General features: G+C 45.4%; 1 protein-coding gene across 2 annotated transcripts in view; it reads left to right on the plus strand.

Annotated features, from left to right (window-relative positions):
• The first annotated feature begins 11,456 nt into the window (after positions 1-11,456).
• dcn (decorin) overlaps positions 11,457-13,755 on the plus strand; it is a 37,752-nt gene continuing 35,453 nt past the window's right edge. For both annotated transcript variants that reach the window (XM_083659760.1, XM_083659761.1), the window contains exon 1: positions 11,457-11,704. The gene's annotated coding sequence lies outside the window, so the exon portion shown is untranslated. The remainder of the gene's footprint in view (positions 11,705-13,755) is intronic.

Raw genomic sequence — 13,755 nt, forward strand, 5'->3', positions numbered from 1 at the left:
TTAAGTTTTAATAATGACTATAATGTGTACTGACAAACATCTCTCTCTCTCTCTCTCTCTCTTTCTAAAAAAGTCACAATTGTCCAGGGACAGTTATATGACTGTTCTGTCCTTTTGCTTTTGGCAAATCCTCCGTTTATGACAAAAAGAAGACCCCCTTGACCTCCTGCTGCAGCCTCTTTTCTACTAAGCACAGGTAAATAAAATACCTGCAAACTCCTGCTAATATTCTCTCTCTCTCTCTCTCTCTCTCTCTCTCTCTCTCTCAAATTGCTTTATTGGCATGAATGTCATTAATGTCATAACAATATTGCCAAAGCATCAAGCATGTTTTAAGACTTAAACAATGTAAGCCATATCCGTCAAGCAGACACTCTGTCATCATTTAAACACGCCCTCAAAACCCACCTTTTCACCCTTGCTTTCAACCCATGAACTCCTCCCTCTCTCACCTTTTATTTATTTTCTTTATTTATTTTCTTCTCTTTTCTTAAGTTATGGTATTATATTGTTTTGTATTGTGAAGCGTCTTTGAGCATTTGGAAAAGCGCTATATAAATCCGATGTATTATTATTATTATTATTATGTATAGAAAATTTCCATGATTCTCAATCAACGACCTATACATAGATGGTATTTTTTAGGGATGCACGATAATTATCGGACCGATAAATTATCGGCCGATAATCCGTGACATCACAGCTGCGACGCAAACATGGCTGCTGCCAGTGTGTAGTGTGTTGCTGTTTTTCAGTTTCACAATGATCAGAAAGCTACTGTAATTTGCAATCCATGTCCCACACAGGTTCCGAGAGGAGGGGAAACCTCTAAGCTGGCATTACGTTAAACCAAAGCTGGCGATGATGCAGCGGATATGTTTGTTGTTTGTGTTAGCGAGTTGTGTTAGCATTAGCTCAGTCGTAGCGGGCCTAACCTGCAGGCTCGTCCGCTTGGCAAACTGTGACATTTACAGTCTGTGGCTTGTGATCAAACAGCCCCACAAAAGCACTTAATACACAGAGCTTGCATAAACTTATAGAAACTAATGGAAACCCCTTTACCCGAAATGAAACATCAAGGGATTGTGTATTTAACTCCAAAAAACCACTCGCTAACATTAAGCTAACCGCGCTAGTTAGCGTTAGCTGCGGGACAGAGCCAATAATGAAAACAAAGGAGCAGTCGCGCACATTAGGCTACATAAAAAGCATCAGTCAGTCAACATTACATAGTGCCTTTTATTTAATCTGGTGGCAGCATTTTTCAGTAAAAAGTGAAACGACACAGATGGTTTATAGTGCCTGCCCATGGACTGTATATATGCCTGCCCCATTCATTGGGCCCAGGCTACAATTCACTGAGAACTGGAACCAATGCAAAATTTGAAGAGATCAGTATGACAATAAGAGTCTAAATTACTATGCCTTTTGTCATTGTGTTTTATCTGCAGACTAAGCAGCTTGGCTTTCCGTTCTATAAAAGCCTTTATTTTTGTATTGACTATAATTGAGTGATACACTTTATTAAAACAATCATATTATATCAGAAGTTTTCTTTGTTTTGCGTTCACAGTGATGTTAGTTAGATTTGGTTAGGTCAGAGCTATGCTCACTACATCCATACATCTACCCTAACACTTTTTTAACCCCGGGTGTGCATAAAATACAGGTTAAAAACAAAACAAAAAAATTATATCTATTTTTATTATAATAATTATCGGTTATATCGTATCGGTTATCGGCCAAGAAGAATATATTTATCGGTTATCGTATCGGCTCTAAAAATCCATATCGTGCATCCCTAGTAATTTTGCATCCTTTGACCTACTGAAGAGGAAGTTTGAGTTGCCCGGCACACACTGGTTTAGATACCTGCAAGTCAGAAATTATGTTCGATCCAGGATTCATGACTTTGTAACACTTCCAGATGAGCATGTTTTTTTTAATGTTTTGCTGAGCCCTACTCACTCCAAGCATCTCATTTCCAGATTTGTATGTTTGTTTGATGGCTGCACCTCGGCCTCTACTGAGAGGATTAGAGAAGCATGGCAGGGGAACTTGGTATCGAGTTATCTGACATTATATGGGATAGGAGCAGGCCCGGTTCTACGGGGTGCAAAAGCACGCATTGCACCCTTATTTTAATTGTCTGCATGCTCACTTGAAAAGTGTTTTTTTTTTTTTTAGAAATGCTGCAGCTGCACACACTGTTTAAACTTGAATTATAATTGTTGTTTTTCTTTGTTCTTTGATGTGAATTTATGGCTTTTTGGCACCTATATGTAACCTTTTAAGGTTGAGATAATTGTATTATCATTATATGGTCCAAATATTTCAGTAAAGCACTTGAAACACTTGAAATATTCTTGCTTGGGTGGTATCATTCTACTTGAAATGGTAAATGCATTATTTTTAGTAAAATAACAGCCGGGCATCTGCACCCCTTCCTATCTAGGATGCATCCCTAGTCATCTTGTTCTGGAACCGGCCCTGGATAGGAGTCTGTCTATGATACAACTCTGCTCAGTTAATAGTAGACACCAGCTGATCCATTTTAAAGTCGCTCACCGTCTTCACTATTCTAAACATAAGTTGCATAGGATCTATCCTTCTGTTTCACCACTGTGCGATAGGTGTCAGTTGTCAGAGGGCACGTTATCTCATGCCTTTTGGTTCTGTCCTTCACTAGCGGGATTCTGGGCCAGGATATTTGACTGGTACTCTATGGCCTACGGTATAACCCTTCAGACGGAGGCAGAACTCGCCATCTTTGGCTGCTCGGAGACCTCTCTGAACTTCCCTGCAGCTGTGCAACAGTCTCTGACACAGGGGACAACTGTCGCCAAAAGACTAATTCTGAAGGAATGGAAGTCTCCCACTTCACCTTAATTTCAGTTGTGGTTAACGGACATGGTCTCTGTTATACAGATGGAGAGACTCAGGTTCCTGAGGACCAACTCTCTCAAAAGGTTCTCAGTCGTCTGGGACCCGTTTCTGGCTTATCTTGACGAGGTCAGGGGTGACGGGTGACTCCCGGACCCTTTACGTGGGGCCCCATGCACAGCATCTTCTAGATTAGAAGCATGAAGGCACTGGATGTGGCTGGTAGTTCTATATTGTAACACTGAATGTCCTTAGTATATGTTTTTTTTTTTTTTTTTTTTTTACCTTTTTTTTTTTTTTTTCTCTGTGTCTGAGCCTGTTTTTGTTTTCTTTCTTTGTGTGTTCTGTAAAATGTTAAAATGTAAAATAAAATAAAAATGTCCATGATTGGCCGTATAAACTCAGTTAAGATGGTTTCACTTCCCAGGTTCCTCTATCTGTCAAAACCTCCCTATCTTCCTTACACCGGCTTTTTTTTTAAGAATTGGACTCCATAATTCTATCCTACATCTGGAATTATAAGACTACTATTGGGCTGCCAATGTTAGGGCTCTAATGTTTTGGTGGCAAGGGACTCCTGGCAATTTAACTCTCGAGGCCCCCCTGTGGCTGAAAATGGAGGCCAACTCTATTGCCAACTCCTCGCTGCCAGCCACATTATTTTCTAAGCTAGAGAGGCCTGGGACTTTACAGAACTCGGGTTTTGTTGTGAAAAACTCTGTCAGAATTCTAAATCAAGTTAGGAGTGTTTTGAGTCTACCGGATGTTTCTGTCTACACACCAATTTGTTTCAACCACTCTTATTTACCTCCATTGTCAGACAGAAACTAACATGCCTGGAGTAAGAAGGGGCTAGTTTCCATCAAAGACCTATACATAGATGATCATTTTGCATCATTTGATCAGCTGAAGAGGAAGTTTGAGTTGCCTGGCACGAGCTGCCTCAGATTCCTACAAATCAGACATTATGTTCGATCCAAGATTCACACTTTTGAACCGCTCCCAAATGAACATGCTTTTTTTATGAATTGTTGAGCCCTCCTCACTCCAAGCATCTTATCTCTAGATTTGTATGTCTGTTTGACAACTGCAATACAGCCTCTACTGAGAGGATTAGAGAAGCATATGGCAGGGGTAACTTGGTATTGATGTATCCAACATTATATGGGAAAGGAGTATGTCTGTGGTACAACTCTGTTCAGTTAATAGCACCAGACACCAGTTGATCCAATGTAAAGTCACTCACCGTCTTCACTATTCCAAGCATAAAATGCACAGAATTTTCCCTTCTGTCTCACCACTGTGTGACAATTGTCAAGTGTCAGAGGGCACACTATCTCATGCCTTCTGGTTCTGCCTTTCATTAACGGGGTTCTGGGCCAAAATATTTGACTGGTATTCTAAGGCGTACAAAATAACCCTTCAGCTGGAGGCAGAACTCGCCGTCTTCGGCTGCTCGGAGTCCTCTCTGAACTTCCCCACAGCTGTGCAGCAGTCTTTGACACAGGGGACAAGTGTAGCAAAAAAACCTCATTTTGAAAGAATGGAAGTCCTCCTCTTCACCTTCTTTCCAACTGTGGTTGACAGACATGACCTATGTTATACGGATGGAGAGACTTAGGTTCCTGAGCACCAATTCACTTGGAGTGTTCTTAACCATTTGGGACCCGTTTCTAGCCTACCTCGACGAGGTTAGGGGTGATGGGTGACTTCCCTGGCTGGTTTCTCATGGATCCCTTGCGTGGGATTCCGGGCACAATGTCTCTCATAAGCATAAGCATAAGCATATTAAGCACCTTATGCGCCTGGTAATCACATTATAAATGTTAATAATGAATGAATGTTGATAATGATAATACATGTATGTTTTCTTTTCTTTCTTTTCCTGTGAGCATGTTCGTTTGTCTAGTCTGTGCATTGTTCAGAAATATAAATATATATTTAAAAATGTAAAGGGATAGTTCTGCTTTTTGGAAGCCTAGCCCCATTTGCTCCTTACTAGTCTCGCTGGCCAGCCTCCTCTCCATTCCGTCTGAGGAGTCTGGCGCCACAGGTCTCCATAACTGGGATAAACCCTCCCCTGCTCTACTCTGCTCTCCAATTGGAGGCGTCGGTTTCAGACGCTGCCGGATTTCCGCTCCCCGCTTAAGAAGCTCTGTCATTGGCTCCGACCATGTCAATCAGAGTGGCTTCCGCTCCGTCCTCCCTGTGTGTTGCTGTAAATAGTCCCCTGCCGCCTCAGGGAAAACAGCAACGCTAACTAGCTAGCAAGCTAATGGCAGAAACCTACAGGCTAGCTCGTTGCTACACGCTGGAAACGGCAAGTTGGATTGTTTGAAACTATTTTCCAAGGGCACTTCTGTTAAGCACCGCCCATCGCAATCCCACTATGGAGACCTGCAGCGCCAGACTCCTCGGACGGAAGGGAGAGGAGGCTGGCCAGCGAGACTAGCTCCTTACCAATGATGATGTTGATTGGTCGATTCCTTTCTCAGCACAATCCATGCTGTTCCTCATAAAAGCCAGATAGTTAGCTACAAACCAATACAAGGTCAATGGGGTCACACTCCTGTCTCAACTCAAAGCAATCGTGAAATCCCCATAGTGTAGGAATTTAGCCAGGGGCAAGGGCAAAAATGCCCCCAAGAATCTCAGAATGCCCCTAAAAACCATGATCCAAGGGCAAAAATTGCCCCCAATATTTTGATAATTTTATTTTCATTCAATTAATTTCATTTCCATCTCTAACACACACTCAGCACCTGCAAGCTGGTTGCCAGAAGATGACCATGAAGAACACACACTTAAGCAAATGTATGCACTAATTACAATTTTTTTTAAGTGCCCCCAAAAGTTTGTAAATGCCCCCAGTTTTTAGACAGTGGGGGCAAAAGTTGCCCCGAAAATATTTTTTGAAATGTCCTACACTGAATCCCCAGCATTTCTGCTTGTAGCCTATGCACTGTGTGATACTGTAGATAGGAAGAAAGTGTATCAAGCTTGGCCCTGCAATTTTAAGATGACGGAGCTCACAAGACTTAAAATCTGAGATTCCAGTAGGCTAAATTCAAGTACTTTAAAGTACTTGATTTTTTTCTTTTTTAAATTCAAGCACTTTGAAGCACTTTTCAGACCCGTAGCAACCCTCCCTCTCTCTCTCTAACACACACACACACACACACACACACACACACACACGTGTGCGCGCGCGCAGAGAGAGAAAGCTTTACGAGGCCACCTGAAAGCCAGGCTTTAGAGGTCAAATCCATTGACCCCACTCCCTCATCTCTTAGATTCATTTCTCTGGATGTTTTGACATGCCTAAGCCTCTTCTTGCCTGCTTGATCTCTTCTGCTTTCCCTCTGGTTGGCCCAGTCCTTCAATATGAGGGGAACTGGCCACAGATATTGCAGTCAGGAATGAAACATGACACTGTTGTGTTGAACTTGTGGTCCGTCATAATGCTGCATGAGAACAGGGGTGGCCTTGGTTAACGTGTGTACCGTAATATGATTCTTTGTTGACCCGCAGAGGGACATTCACGTTTTGTTGCCCTGAGGGATGTCAGAGGTCAGGGTCAGATAGCATAGCAACCTTGGAGCTGGTAGGGAGTCAGGGTCGCATATCTTACGCCCAAGTCTTAGAGCGGTTTCACAATGGGGACCCGGGAGCGGAACCGACCACACTTGATTCCAAATTGACCCCAGGTGCAGTTTGTTTCATGAGTGTCAACGCTGTGTTTAGTGCCCGGGCGGAGAACAGCATACCGTGACAGGGTCCACTTGAAAAGGTGGTCTGGGGAACGCTTTGGCGTGCCTGGGGACGGAACACTTGCGAATGTGAATGCCAACCGTACCGAACCACATAGACAACCCACGGTCAAGGATACCCTCCAGGCGTAGTTGATGCAAGTGTACTCTGCAAGTGTTTTGTTCCATCCCCGAGCACGGAAGAAATGTTGTAATGTGAAAGCTGACCAGTGGGGGAGAGGGGAGGGGGTCAATCGTACTCGGGCACGGAATGGAACGAAAGCAGTCGTTCCCAGTGAGAAAGCACCCTTAGCGCAAGGGCAAATCTTTGCTAATTTCTAGCACTCAAAATCTCCCTTTTTTCTTTTAATGACCACTGGGTCAGTACATCAAAGACGTGTTTCAGTGACCCAGTGGTAATTAAAAGAAAAAAAAAGAAAAAACTAGAAACTGGCACTAAGACTTGGGCATAAGATATGGTCCACTGTCTTGCTCAGAGACACTTCAGCAGCCCCGATGCTTTTTAGGTCTCCATAACAGTCAATTAGCCTATTTCACATCCAACCCAAATCACCCATTTTGTGTCTAAAAGGCAAGAAGTAAAACAGGTGCAAGCAAGAAATTGATTAGAGCCTAGTGAGTACCGCAGGAATGAGTCCGAAGACCCAGATGTTAGCACTTCCTGGTTCCCTCGTCTCAAAGTCAATGGAATTTTTGTATGGGGATTTGGTTAACTGCCTGAAATAAGGTATGTGGTTAACAAAAGTTTATGAAACTGCGACCTTTGTGTTCAGTAAGAAAATCTTCACAAATGTGGACCAAGTCGCCTGTCTTCCATCATCCGCCAAAGATAAGACGGTTTCTTCTTTCCCTCTGGTGCAGCGTTCATGCATAATGTGCCAGGTATGATCTCAGCGTTTGTCTTGGACGCCTGATGCAGCAGGGCTTTGTCCAACAGTTCACATCATAGCATAATGGTCTCGGCCTCTGACCTCTTTCCATGGCTGCTCTTCTTTCCTCCCCCCTCCTCCCTTCTTTTCTCCCCCCTCCTCCCTTCTTTTCTCCCCCCTCCTCCCTTCTTTCCTCCCCCCTCCTCCCTTCTTTTCTCCCCCCTCCTCCCTTCTTTTCTCCCCCCTCCTCCCTTCTTTTCTCCCCCCTCCTCCCTTCTTTCCTCCCCCCTCCTCCCTTCTTTTCTCCCCCCTCCTCCCTTCTTTCCTCCCCCCTCCTCCCTTCTTTCCTCCCCCCTCCTCCCTTCTTTTCTCCCCTCCTCCCTTCTTTCCTCCCCCCTCCTCCCTTCTTTTCTCCCCCCTCCTCCCTTCTTTCCTCCCCCCTCCTCCCTTCTTTTCTCCCCCCTCCTCCCTTCTTTCCTCCCCCCTCCTCCCTTCTTTTCTCCCCCCTCCTCCCTTCTTTCCTCCCCCCTCCTCCCTTCTTTTCTCCCCCCTCCTCCCTTCTTTCCTCCCCCCTCCTCCCTTCTTTTCTCCCCCCTCCTCCCTTCTGCCCATTCAATTTAAGCTTCTCTGTGAAGGCTTTGTTTCACCTCCAGACCAAGAAAAATGCACATATCTCTCATCGTGTGCGATATTTAGTTCAGGATATGTTCCTGTTTGACACACTCATACATATTCATCCATTTATACACATTACTGTCTGCAGTAGAAAATGATGCCCCCTCCCAAACCCGCAACTTTAAGCCAGTCAGTTCAGGGCAGTGATGCTAAACCAGTTCATTATCAATCATTTGTAATTAGGGGGAAGGGATCAACGGTTTAAAGCTGGTTTAAGGCAGCATTGCACCCTTGCCAGCCCCGGCTGTCAGTGGGAGACACTAGAGGACACTCTGTAGAGTGCCGCCAACCTTTCTACTAAGTATGGTGTTACGTGAAGTCATTTGGAGGCGCCTTTTTGTGATTGGCCACGCCCCCTTTTGTCCAGTGGGTGTGGAAAGTTAATCAGTTCTGAGTTGGCCCATGACCTACTTTTCTACAACGTTTATGCAAATCCGTTCATAGGTTTTTGAAATATCCTGCGGACGGACAGACACACAGACAGACAGACAGAGGTGAAAACACAACCTCCCAGTCACTTCCATTGGGTAAAATCTTCTTTGTAGTGATAGGGGGTAGGGGGTAGTGGTAGGGGTACCACTGAGGGGTAGAGATGAAAAACATTCTTTTCACAGCAGGTTCAACCATCATTGGTAAGTCCAGCTGTCTCTGGAGCGCTCACTCGCTGCTGTTTCAATTTGTCACTTGCTGTGCATTTTACTGCCAGCGACCACAATTTGAGCAAACTTACGGCGTCTCTGGCATCTGGGTAATGTAGCGGTAGATTCCCTGCCTACCAACACAGGGTCGCAGGTTCGCATCCCCATGTTAACTCAACATGAATAGCGTGATCCTCCCATGTGCTACATCCTGCCGGTGAAGCTTCCCGCTCTCAGGTGAAAAGAAGCAGCTGGCAACTGTTGGAGGAAGCATGGTGCTAGTCTACGACTCTCCCCAGATCGGTAGAGGGGGTGGAGCAGCGACCGGGGCAGCAAGGGGAAAATTGGCCAAGTACAATTGGGGAGAAAAAGGGGGGGAATCAGAAAAAAAAAACTGCGTCTCAATTATGGGATGGGACATTCCCCAATTTGTGATATGGATTTCTACATACAGTAAAAGCCTGCCTAGTGCAGCTTTAAGGCTTCTCTCTGCTGGTTAAAACACCCAATGTTTTTCACATGCAATGACAAGAAAAACATCAATATACGGCATTCATCCATCCCAGAGTCCTGAGACCAACTTGTCTGAGTTGGCCTGGGAGCATTTAGACACACAAGAGGCCACCATGTGTGTGGTCTGCCCTTTGCCTTCTGCGGGCACAGTCAAGTTGAGAGAGAAAAAGGCAGGCAGGATGAAACCTGCTCCATGCTATCTGATCCGTTTGGGTCTTGATCAGAGAGAAAGACAGAGAGGTAGACTGAGCCTTTCTCCAACTCATCCAGTCTATCGTTCCTTTTGATCTAGGCGGTGTGCGAGATCAAACTCGAGAGTTCAATCAAGACACGAGCAGAGTGACAGAGCAGATGAAAAGACGGGGGGGAGACATGGATGGATCGAAGAAAGCCTCAGCCACTGCAGATGTTCCCGGCTCATCATTCATTTGATCTGCTCTTTGCTCGATTACACCTCCCTGTTCTGTTTACAGTCTCTTCAAAGGGACACTGCGACGCCTGGACAGCGGCAAACAGAATCCCTGGATTACTGCAGCTGTGTTTGTGATGTAAATCAAAGTGGGATCTTTTTGATTCAGGTTTGGCGATGTATGTCTGTCAGCTAAGTGCATCACATCTCAGCCTTTGACCAATATATCAGAACAACTGAGCTTTGTATAACAGGAAGCAAGACTGGTATTGACGTATGTTTAGTCACTTCAGTTAATGACACACATCCATGTCAGCTGACTGTGGTGAAATTCAGTCTGTTGAGAGATGCATCACAGAGGAACTTAATCTGGATTTACACAATAGAAAAGACTGATCTAACCTAATGGATTTTTCCATGTTGTCATTTCAATTAAAATTTTGAGATTTAGCTGACTTCCTCAAAAAAGAAAAGAGAAAAGAAAAAAAATAACACGTGTGGTTGATGTGTAGACAGTGACTGTTGCAGGGGTTGACCTTGTGATGGCTTCGAGACACGCATCCTCTCCAGCCACTTACTACAGCCATCCTGCCTTCCAGCCATGATCGGAAAGATAGGATCTGACTCACGTAGGGTTAACACCCCCCCCCCCCCCTCTTTCTTCCCCATGATTACATCCAGCCTAGGCAGGCCCGTCTTAAAAGCACTGCCAGTAATCTGAACTACACTGAGAGTATCTGGTCCTTCATCATTGAGCACAGAGCACAGAGTGCTGGCTTAAAGCAACACTGTTCATTAGAGAAACGTGCAAGGTTTCAAGCATGGTGCCTGTAGAGGCAGATACAGCAGCCTGGAGAGGCAGATACAGCAGCCTGGAGAGAGTGAGGCAGATACAGCAGCCTGGAGAGAGTGAGGCAGATACAGCAGCCTGGAGAGAGTGAGGCAGATACAGCAGCCTGGAGAGAGTGAGGCAGATACAGAGAGTGAGGCATATACAGAGAGTGACCATGAGGACTGGGAATGGACCTCTCTGTCAACATAAACAAACCCAATCAAGCTTTGGGGACTGGACTCAGGCCTGGGAGAGGGAGGAGGGGCGGGTGCATTGGAGGGAGGCGCCAATCTGAATATTTAAAGGATTAGACAAAAGTAAGGGGGGGGGGGGTTATTCACTATGAAGCTACACAAATTCCCCTAAAGGATGAATGACAGAGAGCGAGGGTGAGAGAGAAAGGGAGAGGGCATGCGTGTGTGTGTGTGTGTGTGTGTGTGTGTGTGTGTGTGTGTGTGTGAGTGTGTGTGTGCGTGTGTGTGTGTGTGTGTGTGTGTGTGTGTGTGTGTGCATGCATGTGTGTGAGTGTGACTGTGTGTGTGCAGCACCCCCCCCCCCCCCAAGCTCCACGGGACCTATCATTACCAGATGACACAGTGAGGGTGGCTGCCGGCCGAGTCGCTGCTTATTGCCCTAAACTCAAGTCTATGCCTCTTTCTCTCCTCTTTCCCTCATCTCTCTCTCTCTCTCTCTCTCTCTCTCTCTCTCTCTCTCTCTCTCTCTCTCTCTCTCTCTCCTCCCTTCCTCCCTTCTCCATTTCCAGCTGTTCTTGGAGCACGCAGCAGCGGAGACCGGGGGAAGTTCTCCACCAATTGTTTCAGCCCCAAGAGGACAGCTCAGCGGTTGGACCCCTCCCTCCCCCTGTCTCTCTCTCTCTCTCTCTCTCTCCTCTCTCTCCAGTCTCTCTTGCTCGCTCTGCCCTTCTCCCTCTCTCTCCTCCCCTTGCCGTGACAGAGCACACCTGCTTGGTCCTGGCTGCACGCGTTCTGAGTCCAATTACCCCATAGGCCCTCGCAGGCGCTTCACTGTTTCATCCCCCCCATTCTCAGCTGGATTTTGGGAGTCAAGCTCATCTTGCGGCACGCTACTCTTTGCCTGGCTTCTACTGGGAACAGGTAGGCTAATCCTTTACCTCTGGGACAAGCCAGGGATGCACGGAGGAAAGTCTGGGTATTACAGTCTAGAGTATGGCTGGGGGATGCACGCATTGCACGGAGGAAAGTCTGGGTATTACACTCAATGGGGGGATGTGAGGGTTTCAGCAGGGATGGTGGAGGTTTTACTGAATTTGACTTTTGGATAACTTTGGAGTTGCTGCAGCAAATCCTTGTGTGAACAATGTTTTCCTGCATTTTTAGCATGTGATTTTTACATAGATGATCAAACTCCAGTGTAGCAGAATATATCATTATATATATTTTTTTATTATCCATGATTTAAAAGTGATGTATTTGCTGAGAAGAAAAGATGACTTTTTGTGTTTTCTTGCACAATTACATCCATGGATATTTCTATACTGTCTGTGTGCCATGATGGATGTGAATATGTTTGATTCTTCATGTGTCTCTGTATCTCTGCAGCCTTTGTGTGGTTGTGTATGTTCCAGCTACGTTGCCAGGTCTTATTCCCACAGCAGGCTTGGCTTTGGGATGAGAGGGCTCTAACTAATCATTCCCAGCCCATGCATACAGCACATTGGAAAGAGCACCAGCTAGGGGAGGAAGGGGGTGTGGTAGCACAGTTGATGCTGGTCGTCTACTCCACTGATGTGCCAAAAAAAAAGAAAGAACTTTTTGCTCATCAGACATTTCCAAGGTATCCACCATTGAATTCCATGTTATCTTCTCAGCGGTTTCTCAGTTGACTTTTCTGCTTTGCGGTTTTCACTTTGTTGCCTCCTTTGGCAATTGATCAAGTCAAGTGTTTTGACATGGCTTGTTGATTGTTTGGATTTTGCTCATATGGGACGAGCTATCCTCAACATACATGTGCATGGGTGTGTTAGCTTATCACTCGACAGGCATAGCCAGCTAATATGACGTGTTGTTATAGCTACACACTAGAAAAGGAGTTGAGTGAGGGGAGAAGTGAGGACATTTCTTTCTACATAATCTCACAGGTTGTCTCTCCTCTTTTTTTAGTCACTGGCTTCAATGGGAAAGACATTAGGTTTACGAGTGCTTTTATCCTCAGTTCAGTTGTTGCTTTTAATCACTGGCTTTCTCTCTCTCTTTTTAGTTTTCTCTCATTCTACCTCTCTCTCCCACTCTCTCTCTCTCTCTGGCATTTGGGCATTCTACAAGCAAAAGAGTGGGGTGAGGGGGAGCTGAAATAACAACAAGGATTTCTTTGTGTTGATTCAGCCCATTAGTGTTTGTCAAGCCTTTCATTGGAAAAGTCTGTGTTCCTGGGCGTCTCAGACTTTCCATCTCAGTAGTTCATCTCGCAGTGCAACCAGACCATTTCCACCCCAAACTCCCAATCTCTTATCTGTCCGCTGTGCAGCTCTGCTTCTTATCAACGTGGACCTCTCTCAGCCTGTTTCCACAGGAGCAGAACAGGACCCGAACTGCCAGGGGCAACTAAAGAGAGAGGCTTTGAAGGGGGGAGAAAGTTGTACCTGGCAATGCACAGTGCTATTAATCCTGTAGTGCTACAGCTTTCTCTATCAAAGCGGGGTCTGAAGGCTTCCCGGCAAGCCACCACACAACTCCCAGCTAACTCAGTACATCCCTATCGCCAGCAGGGGAAACATACAGTAATTGGGCTCATCTGTACTGTATTGCTTTGAACGGACTAGAATGGAAAGAAATTGAGACAAACTAAACCCAATGAAATGTGAGAGGGTGTGTAGGGGTAGAATAGAATAAAGCCACACAAAACTATCCCCGTAAGCTTATACTGTGCTGAAATAGTAGGCTATACAGTAAATATGCTTCACACACTGTTGTACTCAGCTGAGCAGATGTTTGATATTTGAGGCAGGAATGAGTGAGCGGAAGGTTTGGATGAGACAAGGCCCAGACTTGCACCCAGGGGCTGCATTGTTTCCATCTGGACTTCAACTCTCTGGGTCCATGCACCAAGAGAACAATGGAGTTGAATGGACATTACCACGAATGCTTTTTTTCTCCTGCTCACTGGGATACCAGAAAGTTCCACATGT

The sequence above is a fragment of the Poromitra crassiceps genome, assembly GCF_964638095.1.
Source record: "Poromitra crassiceps genome assembly, chromosome: 2".
Classification (NCBI taxonomy): Eukaryota; Metazoa; Chordata; class Actinopteri; order Beryciformes; family Melamphaidae; genus Poromitra; species Poromitra crassiceps.